The following is an 11,710-nucleotide window of genomic DNA, read 5'->3' as shown; positions in this document are numbered from 1 at the left end:
CTGCCTTCCTTCCTTTCTTTTTTAAATTTTTATTTATTTTTGAGAGAGAAGGAGAGAGACAGAGACAGACAGAGGGCTAGCAGGGGTGGGGCAGAGAGAGAGGGAGACAGAATCCTGAGCTGTCAGCACAGAGTGTGGTTCCAACTCATGAACCACGAGATACGACCTGATGAAGTCGTATGCTTAACCCACTGAGCCACCCAGGTGCCCTTAGGCTTTTCTTAAGGAAAAAACTATTAGAGCAGTTTCTCAACTCTCTCCCCCCAAATGGGGTTTCATTTGGGACACACAAAAACCCAGTGTTTAAAAAACATTTCTTCTGTCCTGGTATCTTAGGTTTGGTGGCTGAATTCACTTTTGAGGCCATTTTAAAAGGTCTTTGTTTCTGCAGAGGGAAAACCAGAGGGAAGTCCTAAGGGGTCTGTGACAAATCAGAGCCAACTCCTCTGGTATGTTAGGGGAAGTGTCTCCTCCCAGGGGCCTGGTATGTCTATGAGGACTGTTTCAGCTCTCCATATGGAGGGGGGTGGGGCAGGGGGGAGAGGCCAGGGTCCATGTCTTAGGGACAATAATGACCTGAAAGAGCAGAGCCACAAGAAGAAGGGAGTGACCAGATGGTCCCTGGAGCTGCATTTGAAATTGGAACTCAGAGGTGCTGAGTGACACCCAAATGAACAGACTGGGCTCTTGTTGCTGGTGGGGCCTCAAATGAGTTTTTAAGGACGAAAGCACCTTAGAAAGGGGACGTGGAGGCACGGACCATATGCACTCCCACACACTATAGAAACGCTGCAGGAGGATGCATACATCCCTGTTGGTTGTCCTTTCCAACTCCATCCTGTGACTGGTAAATTTCCCACATTATGAGTCCCACCTCCCAGGATCAAAGGCTGATTGATGCTGGCTTTCCTAACCCCCTTGTAACAAGGCATAAACCCTAGGCTGACCCATTCAGACATTCGGGATAGACTTGGCCTCCAGGGGAGGACAAGAGGAACTCGAGGCTGCATGGACTCCGTTCTTGGGTAAGGGTTAGGGCACAGTTGTGGGGTTCCTAGCATCCAGGGGCCAGCATCAACGGTGCAAGCCAGGCATGGTGCCTGTGCCCTGGGGTAGTCCCCGCCGTGAGGGCGTTGCCCCGGGCTGGAGGTCTGACACTGGTTGTCTGGCCCTCCCCTCCAAGACCCTGCGAGCTGCATAACACCTCTGCTGATGAATCCAGCCGACTGGGCTCCTGCGGGAACGCTGCCCACATTGTGCTAACACACACACACACAGGTTTGCTCAGCCTCAGAGCCCTGTGGACTGGCTTCATCCCAGTCCCAACCGCCTGGGAAAGCAAGCAGCCTTAACTGAGCATTTTCTGAGTGCAGGCAGCGTGTCCCTTCTTTCCGCAAGCGATGCAGGAACGAGGCTAAGAGGCCTGGCTAACTTTCTCCCAGTTTGCTTTCCCTCTGTCCAAACTGCGTTGCAAAATCAGCCATTTCTGTCTTGCCAACCACTCACCTCCCCTTTCCCCTCCTCTCTGGCAACCCTTGCTGTTTCTAGCAATTGCCAGCAGAATGGGGCCCAGCATCACCTGGCCTTGAAGAGGGGCCCTGAGGGAGCGTGTGAATGAGTGTGGGGCAAGGTGGGGGCGCTGGCTCACACCCCAGGAGATGGTGGCTTCCCCAGGCTGCCTCTGCCTGACCACAAGTTAGGAAAGAGTATCTCCCTGGAGGAAGTTGCTGACACGGTGCTTTCTCTTTTCTTATCCTGGCTTCTCTACGGTTTTATGCATGGGGCAGTCTTGTTCTCTTTCTTTCTTTCTGGGATGGGAGGATGAGATTTTCTGGATTCAGTTTCTTCTACCTCCTTAAAAATAACACATACCATTTACTGCCCCTCATGGTGTGACAAGCACTATATGTGCACCCACTGATGTAAATCGCATGACAATCCTGTGTGGGAGGTGATCGGTACCATTAGCATCTTCATTTTACAGGTGAGAAACGGAGATGGGAGACTGCACCTACCAGGAGTCTTTTGGTTACAACTAATAGGAATCCAACCCAACTTGAACAAAAAGAAGGGTAAGGAGGAGGGCGAGGGGAGAAGAGAGGAGGTGGAAGGAAAGAAAAAGAGGGAAGAGAAATGTACCAGCTCAGGTAAGCAAAAGTCCAGTAGGTAGATCTAGCCTGAGGCACACCGGGACCCTGGTGCCCAAATGACCCGTTTGGGCATCTGTTTGTGCCTCTTTTTTTTTTTTTTTTTTCTGATTGGCTTTGTTTCAGGCAGCCCATCAGCCCCCCAGCAGGAGCACAGAGGCCCCAAGCAGCTCTTCCTACTTCCTACCAACTCATCATGCTCCTTTCTGGCACTTGGGGCAGAATTCCCAAAGATGGCTGTCATGGGCTGGGTTGGGGTCGCATGCCCAGCCCTGGGATCTGGACTGAGACTGTGGGAGGGCAGGTTCCACAGAGAAGAGTCAGAGAGCTGAGACCAAAGACAGGGTGTGTGTGTGGGGGGGGGAGGGGGGTGGTCCGCAGCAGGGGGTGGTGGTAGGGGATCCGCAGCACGGCGGGGGGGGGGGGGGGGTGTTGCAAGGGTGGGGAGTCTGCAGCAGGAGCAGGAGGGGGGTGGTCCGCAGCAGGGGGTGGGGAGTGGGGGATCCGCAGCAGGAGGTGGAGGGGGGTCCACAGCAGGGGGTGGGGGGAGTCCGCAGTGGAGGGGGGGGTCCGCAGCAGGGGGAGGTAGTGGGGGATCCGCAGTAGGGGGTGGGTTGGAGGTTCCGCAGCGGGGGCGGGGGGGCGGGGGGAATCTGCAGCAGGGGACAAAGTGTGTGACTGAGCATCTGCTGCTATGACTTCATCTCAAGTCCATGAACCACCTGGGAGAGCCAGACTCTAGTTCTGTTTTTGTCACTAACTAGCTGGGTTACCCTACAGACTTCACCATTTAGAGCCTCACTTGCCTCCTTTGCAAAATAAAGATAATAGGTCTCCAACCGTCCTCACAGAGTTGTTGTAGATACCAAGTTAGACCTTGAATTAAAAAGCACTTTGAAGAGTTAAATGTAAAGTATCATATTATTCTTTTGTATATCTTCCATTTGGTTTGTTGAAATTAGCTTAATACCTTCCATATTTTCCTAACTCCCTTTCTTATTTCCCTTTTTAAAAACTCATTGCATTGGGGTGCCTGGGTGTCCCAGTTGGTTAAGCCTCAGACTTGGGCTCAAGTCATGATCTCGTGGTTCATGGATTTGAGCCCCACATCAGGCTCTGCGCTGACAGCTCAGAGCCTGGACCCTGCTTCAGATTCTGTGTCTCTCTCTTCCTCTGCTCCTCCCCTGCTCACACTCTGTCTCTCTCTCTCTCAAATAAATAAATATTTTAAAAAAACCTTTTTTTTAAATAATAAAACTTGTTACAAAAGCAACCTACACTATAAGCAATTTTTAAAAATAGAGAAAAAATTAAATTAAAGGAAAAATGATTTATAATCTCACTGTCTTTAAATAACTACTACTAACATTTTGGTATTATATCTTCCTTGTCTTTTTTTCTGTGTGTATGGACCCATGTATGTTTTAAAACAAAAGTGGCACATTATAATACACTTTATAAATCTGCTTTTTCCCATAAGGAATGTTGCACACATTGATATGTGGCATTAAATATTTTCCCACAACATTAATTTCATAGCAGAATGGCCTTCCATTGTTCAGCAGAACTCCTCTTGTTACACATTGGGATTATTTCTAATTTTTCCCTAATAACAAAACTACTACAGAATACATCCTAATAACTAAATACTTGTCCATATTCATGACTATTTCCTAAGAAAATTTTCTAGATGTGGAATTTCTGGGTCAAAGATTTTGTAACACTCTCAGGCTTTGGCATCTATTATATACCCAGAAACGTACCAACTTATGCTCCTGCAAATTGGAGATCTGTGTTCATTCCTGCATCAGCTATTACAATAGGTGTTGTCATGTTTTAAAACTCTTACAACTTTGATATACTTTTTCTTTTTGAATTTAGATCCATGATTACTTCCCCTTGATTACTTTCTGCTGGTGGGGGGGGCCTCAGAAGACCAAAGTTCACACCCACGTTTAGAAGCTGTATGACTTCTAGTAAGTTACTTAAAATTTTTTTAACGTTTATTTGTTTTTTGATATAGAGAGACAAAGCGTGAGCAGGGGAGGGGCAGAGAGAGAGGAAGACGCAGAATCTGAAGCAGGCTCCAGGCTCTGAACTGACAGCATGGAGCCCAACGCGGGGCTAGAACTCACGGACCGTGAGATCATGACCTGAGCTGAAGTTGGATGCTCAACCGACTGAGCCACCCAGGCGCCCCTCTGATAAGTTACTTAATTTCAATGAACAACAGTGTCCATGTCTATAAGATAGAAATCAAGTCCTGCCCTTGGCCTGCTTGCCTCACAGGCTATGAAAGATCAAATGAGAAGTGGGTGTGAAAGTCCCTTTGAAGAAGTCAGTTCCTGCACACCTGCGCAGGACGCTTCGTATTTGCGCATTTGTCCATGAGGGAAGTCAGTCTCCCAGATGGCCCCGGGGAGGGATGCTTCCTGGTACTCATTCTCTAGTGTGTAGGCATCTCCCCTTGAGTCTTGGCTGGTCCTGAGTCTTATTTCTAAGCGGTAGGTGCAGTAGAGGTGACACCGTGTGACTCCTGAAGCTGGCCACGAGATTATCTAAAATTATAAAAGCGTCTTCAAGAGAGAACCACCCAGCTGGCCCTGTCAGTCCACAAAACCATGAGAGGTAGTAATAAATGTTTGTTTTAAGCCACTAGGTTTAGGGCTGTGTTGTTACACAGTAATGATAAGCGAAACATCTGCCAAATCTTCCAGTACTTTGAATCTGGGAGCAAGTCTAAAGCTTAATGGTTAAAAGTGGCTTTGGAACCAGACAGCCTGATTCTCAATTTTTGCCAACAATCTGTCTGCAGCTACATCATCTTGGGTAAATTATTAAACTCTCTCAGCCTTACTATACCAATCAGTAAAATGGGCATGACAATAGGACCTGCCTCATGGCACTGTTGAGACCATCAGATCAGATAATGCACATAAAGTCCTTAGCACAATATCTGGCACATGGTCCTCATACATTTCAACTATAATGGTGGTGATAATCCCTGCTGATGAAATGCCTCACTTACTTGGCTTCCTTAATTAAGTTTCTTAAAGAGTATATATCAAAATACCCTATATTTTTATCCCCCACCCCCCACCTGAACCACCATCCCTGTGACGTCTTCTCTGGGCATTCAGGGAATATTCAACATTTCCAACCTTGGAGATGTAGTTTGGGTTAATGTCCCAAGACCAGACTGAAGGTATTTCTAAATGAGTTTCCAAAAATCAATTTCCTTAAAGAAATGTTTTACGTTTGTTGACGTCATTGATCAAATATTTACTTGATTTATGGTCACATTCTTGAAGTCTGCTCTGCATTATCTTTCGCACCCATGTTTGTTTAAGGGCTGAATCATACTTCTTGTTCCTCAGTGATTCTTCTGCAAATTCTAAAGTTTAGGTATTTAGGGATAAGCCAGGTATTTCTTAAAGACAGTCAAACAGCTGTTTCTAAAAGGCCCTCATTCACTTGGTCTAAAAACATCTATTGAGCACCTACTACGTGCCAGACCCTAGTCTGGGCATAAGAGATGGAAAGGGATGATGACCCAACCTCTGACCTTAAGAAGCTCACAGTTTGTTGGGGGTGGAGTAGATGGAGGGAGAGAATGACAGGCAAGTGAAAGGTAATCATAATACTGGGAGGAAAGGGCAATGGAAGAAAGGCATAAGAATCATGGAATCCCAGAGAACACTGATGGGGGGAGCAGATGGACATGAGACCTGGTGGCAGATTCCCACCCAGCAGCCATTCCCAAGCCTCTCCTTCTCTGGCATCAGGGGGGCCTTTAGGAAAACACAATGCTCTGTGTTCTTCACACTGTTTCCTTTGTGGGGCCAACTGTCCTTCCTAGACATCTTGCAGGTGGGCCATCAGATCAAGTTCAACTAATAGGAATATGAACAGAGTACGTCCCAGTTTCATGCAATTAAGAGCTGGTGCCCTCACTTTCCTCCCTCTTTCCCTTCCCTGGGTCTCATGGTCCCAGGGGTTTGGCCACAAGACAAAGGAGGGCCACCAGCTCACAAAAATTGTGAGGTGAGCAAGAAGTAAACCTATATTGTGTTAAGCCACTGAGATTTCAGGGTTTACTTGTTACCTAAGCTTCGCCTGGACTGTTCTAATATGCTATGCAATCCCGTGCTAGTTAATGAGATGTAGGAAAGTGCACTGTGCAGTTTCTAGATGGATATTTCCCTTTCCAATACATTTTCTTTTATTGGAAAAAGGAGATCAGCATATAGGAGTACTCATTCATTACCCAAGCTAGCTGTCTGTTTCTTGGTTTTTGAAAATACATCTCATTAGAGACATGTGATGTTTGGAACTGCGGCAGCCATTCTGTGAGCATGAGTACAAGACCAAGGGAATTATAGAGATGACAGGCCACAGTCTTCATATTGTGAAACTGGAATTATCTGGTTCCTTATTTCTTTTTAAACAAACAATAAATGTCCCAATGGTATTAGCCTTTCTTGTTACAAATATCCCCACTTTTGAAAGTTCATGTTACAGCCACTTTGCTTTCATGAAGGACCAACTTTAGTATCTGTTTTTGATGACTGAAAGAAAGCCGTTATAGAGGCAGCACACCCCCCTGAGCAGTGAGAGTGGCACCACCAGGAGCTACACTCAGCATCTCGGCATCATGCTGCCAAAACTTGCGTCTGGGAACATCTCCGCTCTGTCTCAATTGATTTTCTGCATCCGTTAGCAGGATGTGTCCTAAGGTGTCAGAAAAGCCTAAGAAAGGTTGTTTTTTTGGTCTGGGAATACTCAAAAAAAATTTCCATATAAATTAATGGTAATTGCTTCTTCACTTACCACCATTTTGGCTTAGGAAAGGTTTCATAGGGCCCCTCTACTTTTGGAAGTGGGGGAAAACCTGTATGTGCATCTGGATGCATCTGCCCTGATACTAGTTGCAAATGAGGATGAGGAGTTGGTTATAATGGATAAGTAAAACGAATGGAGGTTCTTGGGGGTAGGGAACGTCACTTTCATCTCCTGTCTTCTCTTCATCCCCATCCGCACCACAGTCATTGCTGAAAAACACAAATAATCCTGGACAGTATTTCTCCAGCTGTGATGTGCTTTCAAGTTCATTTTCTGGCTTTAAGATGAGAGAGGAGTGGCAGCATTATGTAGGGGCTAAGAGCTCAGTCTCTAGAGGAAGACACAGTCAGGTTCAAGTACTGGCCCTGCCACTCTCATTGCTGTGTGACCTTGGACAAGTGACCTAAGCTCTCTAAACCATAGCTTCCTCATCTGTATAATGGAACGATGATAGAAACTCCCATATACATAGTGTTACTGTGAGGACAAAATGACATCACACGTAGGAAGTTTTAGCATATTGCTTGGGACACTAAACATGCTTAAGACGCAGGATTCCTTACAATAAATTGGACTTTGGTTTTGATGACATCCTAGCAGGCCGGCTAGGGCAGATGCTGCCATTCCTAACGCAGAGTGAAGGAAACTGAGGCTTAGGGAGGTTAAATGACTTGCTCTAAGTCAGAGCCAGATTTTCATCCCACAGTCTGGTGCTTCCCATTTCGGGGGTCTTTCCGGACTAATGCGCTTCGTTGAAATTGCCAAAGACGTAAAACCAAATAAGATTTAAATGTTGAGATGCTTCATTTTTGATTTCCAATGAACAGAATCATTTCCATGAAGTTCACTCTTTCAAGAGAAGGGAGTTTTTCCCATAGCATATGTGCAAATGTGAGGTTGTCAAATTTATATTGAAAAATAATATACTCTGGATGTTGTTCTTGGTCCTCCAGTATCAGCTCCCTGCCACCTACAGCCACCTTATAAAAATCAAGAGAAAACACACACCATCGCAAGAGTCTATGAAAGGAGGCAGAGGTGCTGTCTGTAGAATTTGTGAATCAAACAGCAAACCTGCCACTTTTCTAAGCCTTTTTCTTCTCCTTCATTAAAACATTTATTATCTCTTTCGATATTTTATCACTCGAAACAGTCTGCTTTCTGTGGCTTTTGTGGCTACGTGACTCTGGACAGCAAGTTAGGAGGATATGAAGGACCGCCTTTTACTGCGTCAGAATCTGGATCCACGCTCCTGCCCTTCCTCTACACCCTCACCCTTTGTCATCAAAAAGTGACCAATATAACCCAGGCCGTTTTCTTTAAGTTCTGCTTAATGATTCACTTTCAACATAAGTCCAGGAACAAACACTATTACAACTTGAATATTATTTGTTTTCTTAAACCTAGCTCAGTCATCACCTCCTTTGGAAAGTCTCTCCTCTTTCCACAGTGGGGTGACTTCTAATGGGGCACTGACGTCACTGTGCTGTAATTGATCTGCACTGATATCTGCCCTGCCTTGGCTCTGCTAAAGGTGGGCCTTGCCATACCCTCTCTCCACCTCTAGTGTCTAGCAAGGCATCTTACCCGTTGCACATGGGCTAAATGCTGAATCAAGTAAGGAGATCAGTGCCTAGTACATCCCCTGAAATGGGTAAGATTTCTTCAGGAGACTTACCTGTAATACCTGTTAAAACATTGTAGCAGAAGATGTGCTGATCCTGGGGTTAAATCAATATACTGAGTCTGGTAGGTAAGAAGGTGAAGGTTATTATCAGATGCGAACTCATTCTCTAGGGTGCATACCATTCCTTCTTTCTCTGGTTGCTTCGTTTGGGCGATACAACATTAATTAGATTCTCTCTGAGGTCTCCTGTCTCCTTCTGGACTGCAGCAAGCTCCCCAGGACTCAGTGTTCTTTGATCCTTTCTTCCTGTCTCCAGATTCTATGCAAATCCTTGACCTTTCACCCTTGGTTGGGTGCCACCACTAAATTGGCCACTTGGATGTCTTGCCAGTATTTCCCACTCAACTGTCCAAAGCCAAAATATCATTAGATTCAAAGCAGAGAGCACAACACAGAGATAATAAGGAGAAATAAAGACACCCAGGCCAACAAACCACTGGATTTGCCTTAGGAAGACAGAGCATTAAAGATCTTGGAAAGGGTAATTTTGCTAGAATCACAGTACACAAGCCAAAGTGGTAAGGGCTCTCATGACCACTGCCTTTGAAAGCTTGGGCCTCCCTCACTTTCTTGCCAACCCACTATGGACAAGCTAGTCCCCTCTCTGGGACTCTGTTTCATCAGAAAGTCAAGGTTGAACTAGATGAGCAGTTCTCAGCCTTCAGTAAAACACCGCAATGCCCTGGACAGCTTGTTAATAATGCGGATTCCATGCTCCCCACCCCCAGACATTCTGATTTAGGAAATAGAACTAGGAGAGGCCAAGGATCAACATTTTCAAACGCGCTCCAAGGGTGAGGTGATTTTCCGGACCAAAAATGCTCAAGTAGATGATCTCCTAGTTCCCTTCCAGCCTGGACATTCTCTCAGTTGCCATGTTTGGGAAGCAGAGGGTAGCAAGGAAATGCTGTCAGCCAGCCAGTTCTGTTTGGGAAGGTAGCCACAAAAAGAAAGCCAGATGGCACGTGGAAGGAAACGGTCAGGGAGGGCCATATTCCCGGTGTCTCTCTAACAGTGCTTAAGATTCTGCTTAAGACCCTGCTCAAGATTCTGTTTGAACAGGACTTGGGGAGACAGACCTCAGTCTCAAGACAGCAGACAGGACCAAAAGCCCGCCTTAGCTTCCTGCCTGTCTCAGGCTAAGCTAACCACCGCTTCTTTTGCCCCTTTGAGATGCTCTAAACAAAGGTTACGGACAGGAAATGTGGCCCACGTAGTGTTGTTTTTAATTTTCCAACATTTAAAAATTGGAAGGTTTCACATTTAAATATTCCATATCTCTATTGGAAAATCTGAAAGATCAGCTACATTTGACTCACCTGCACAAGACATTGGCTGGAGTGGAGCAGCGGGTACCTCCTTTCCGTAAAGGCACCATTTTCCGGTCTCCACAGTTTCCGGCTGGCCAGCTGCCTCACTCACACGACCAGGCTCCTGTCTGAGGGGGCTTCTGAGTCGGCTCCCCTGACTCTAAATTTTTTTTTTTTTCAACGTTTATTTATTTTTGGGACAGAGAGAGACAGAGCATGAACGGGGGAGGGGCAGAGAGAGAGGGAGACACAGAATCAGAAACAGGCTCCAGGCTCTGAGCCATCAGCCCAGAGCCGGACGCGGGGCTCGAACTCACGGACCGCGAGATCGTGACCTGGCTGAAGTCGGACGCTCAACCGACTGCGCCACCCAGGCGCCCCACCCCTGACTCTAAAATTTGCTCTGGGATAAGCAAGAGCAGCAGAAATCTACGTACTGGGAGAGTAGGACATGGCCTGCCCTCGAGGATTATGGAATGGCCTCTGGGCACGACCTTCTTCGCCTATGCAGAACACTGGTGAGAAAGCAGCAAGCTGGCACCATTGCTGTGCTTATGGCGACGTTGTGTTGAGGCTGTGGACCTCTACCTTACATGGTTTCTTCTCCACAAGCGCACCCGGGAGAAATCTCTTTCTACAAATCTCTACAGCACCAGGACCGCTGTAATGGTGTTTCCCTCAGAGATCAGCTCTTGTGTTTAAATCACGCGAATGGCGTGCAGGACTGTTGGCGTGCAGGACTGTTGCCCTGTGCTCAGCACCAGGCTCATGGCTCAGAAGCACTCCATGCCCTGCCTTTCAGGGGCTACCCTTAGGAGTGGCTCCATTTTGCTTCTTAGTCTACCCTTACTCTTTTTCTTATTTTTTTTTTTTTTAATCTTCATATAAGATTTGCATCTTTCAAGAGTAAGACCTTGTCTTCATTAGAATAAGGCAGTTTCTGGGGCACCTGGGGGGCTGTTGGTTTGGCTCAGGTTATCCCAGTGTCGTGGGATCGAGCCTGGCATCAGGCTCTGCACTGAGCGTGGACCCGGCTTAAGATTCTCTCTCTCTCTCTCTCTCTCTCTCTCTCTCTCTCTCTCTCTCTGCCTGTCTCCTCTGCTTGCGTGTGCATTCTCTATCTCTCTCTAAAATTTAAAAACAAAAAACGAATAAGGCAGTTTCTGTACCCTCCATATACCTTGATTATAGCACCTCCTACATGTAATACTTACCTGTTACATGTTGGCCTCCTCTGCTAGATGCTGAAGATGGGGCTGCATTTTATTATCACTGTGTCACTAATACCTAGCCTCGGGACTGGCACGTAGATGGTGTTTAATAGGTATTTGGAGAATGAGATTAAAGATGTTGGAGAACTGGCATAGCAGAGACCCATGGAACAGGTGGAGGGGTTCGACAAGGCAGGACTTCTCAGACCAGAGGGATGGAAGAGACCAGTTGGGATGTTCTGCTCTGCTGTTTTCCTAACTCAAGGAACATTCCATTACTCTGGTTATAACATCACCTGACGTGTACTGAGTTTGGAGAATTCACAAAAGTTTTCTGGCAGGGTAGAGTGAATTTGGGCTTTGGGGCTGATTTGGGAGTTTGAAACCCAAGAATATGTTTCTCTTTTAAGTGATTGTGGGGATTTTGCTTTATCTCTCTGAGCCTCATGTAGTTTTTGGTTCCCGTGGATCCTTAACTCTCTTGTCCCTTTACACTGTAAGTGAATCCGCTGT

The sequence above is a fragment of the Puma concolor genome, chromosome D2 (assembly GCF_028749965.1).
Source record: "Puma concolor isolate L17-30 chromosome D2, mPumCon1.1.hap2, whole genome shotgun sequence".
NCBI classification, from domain to species: Eukaryota; Metazoa; Chordata; class Mammalia; order Carnivora; family Felidae; genus Puma; species Puma concolor.
Note: the sequence above shows the minus strand (reverse complement) of the source record.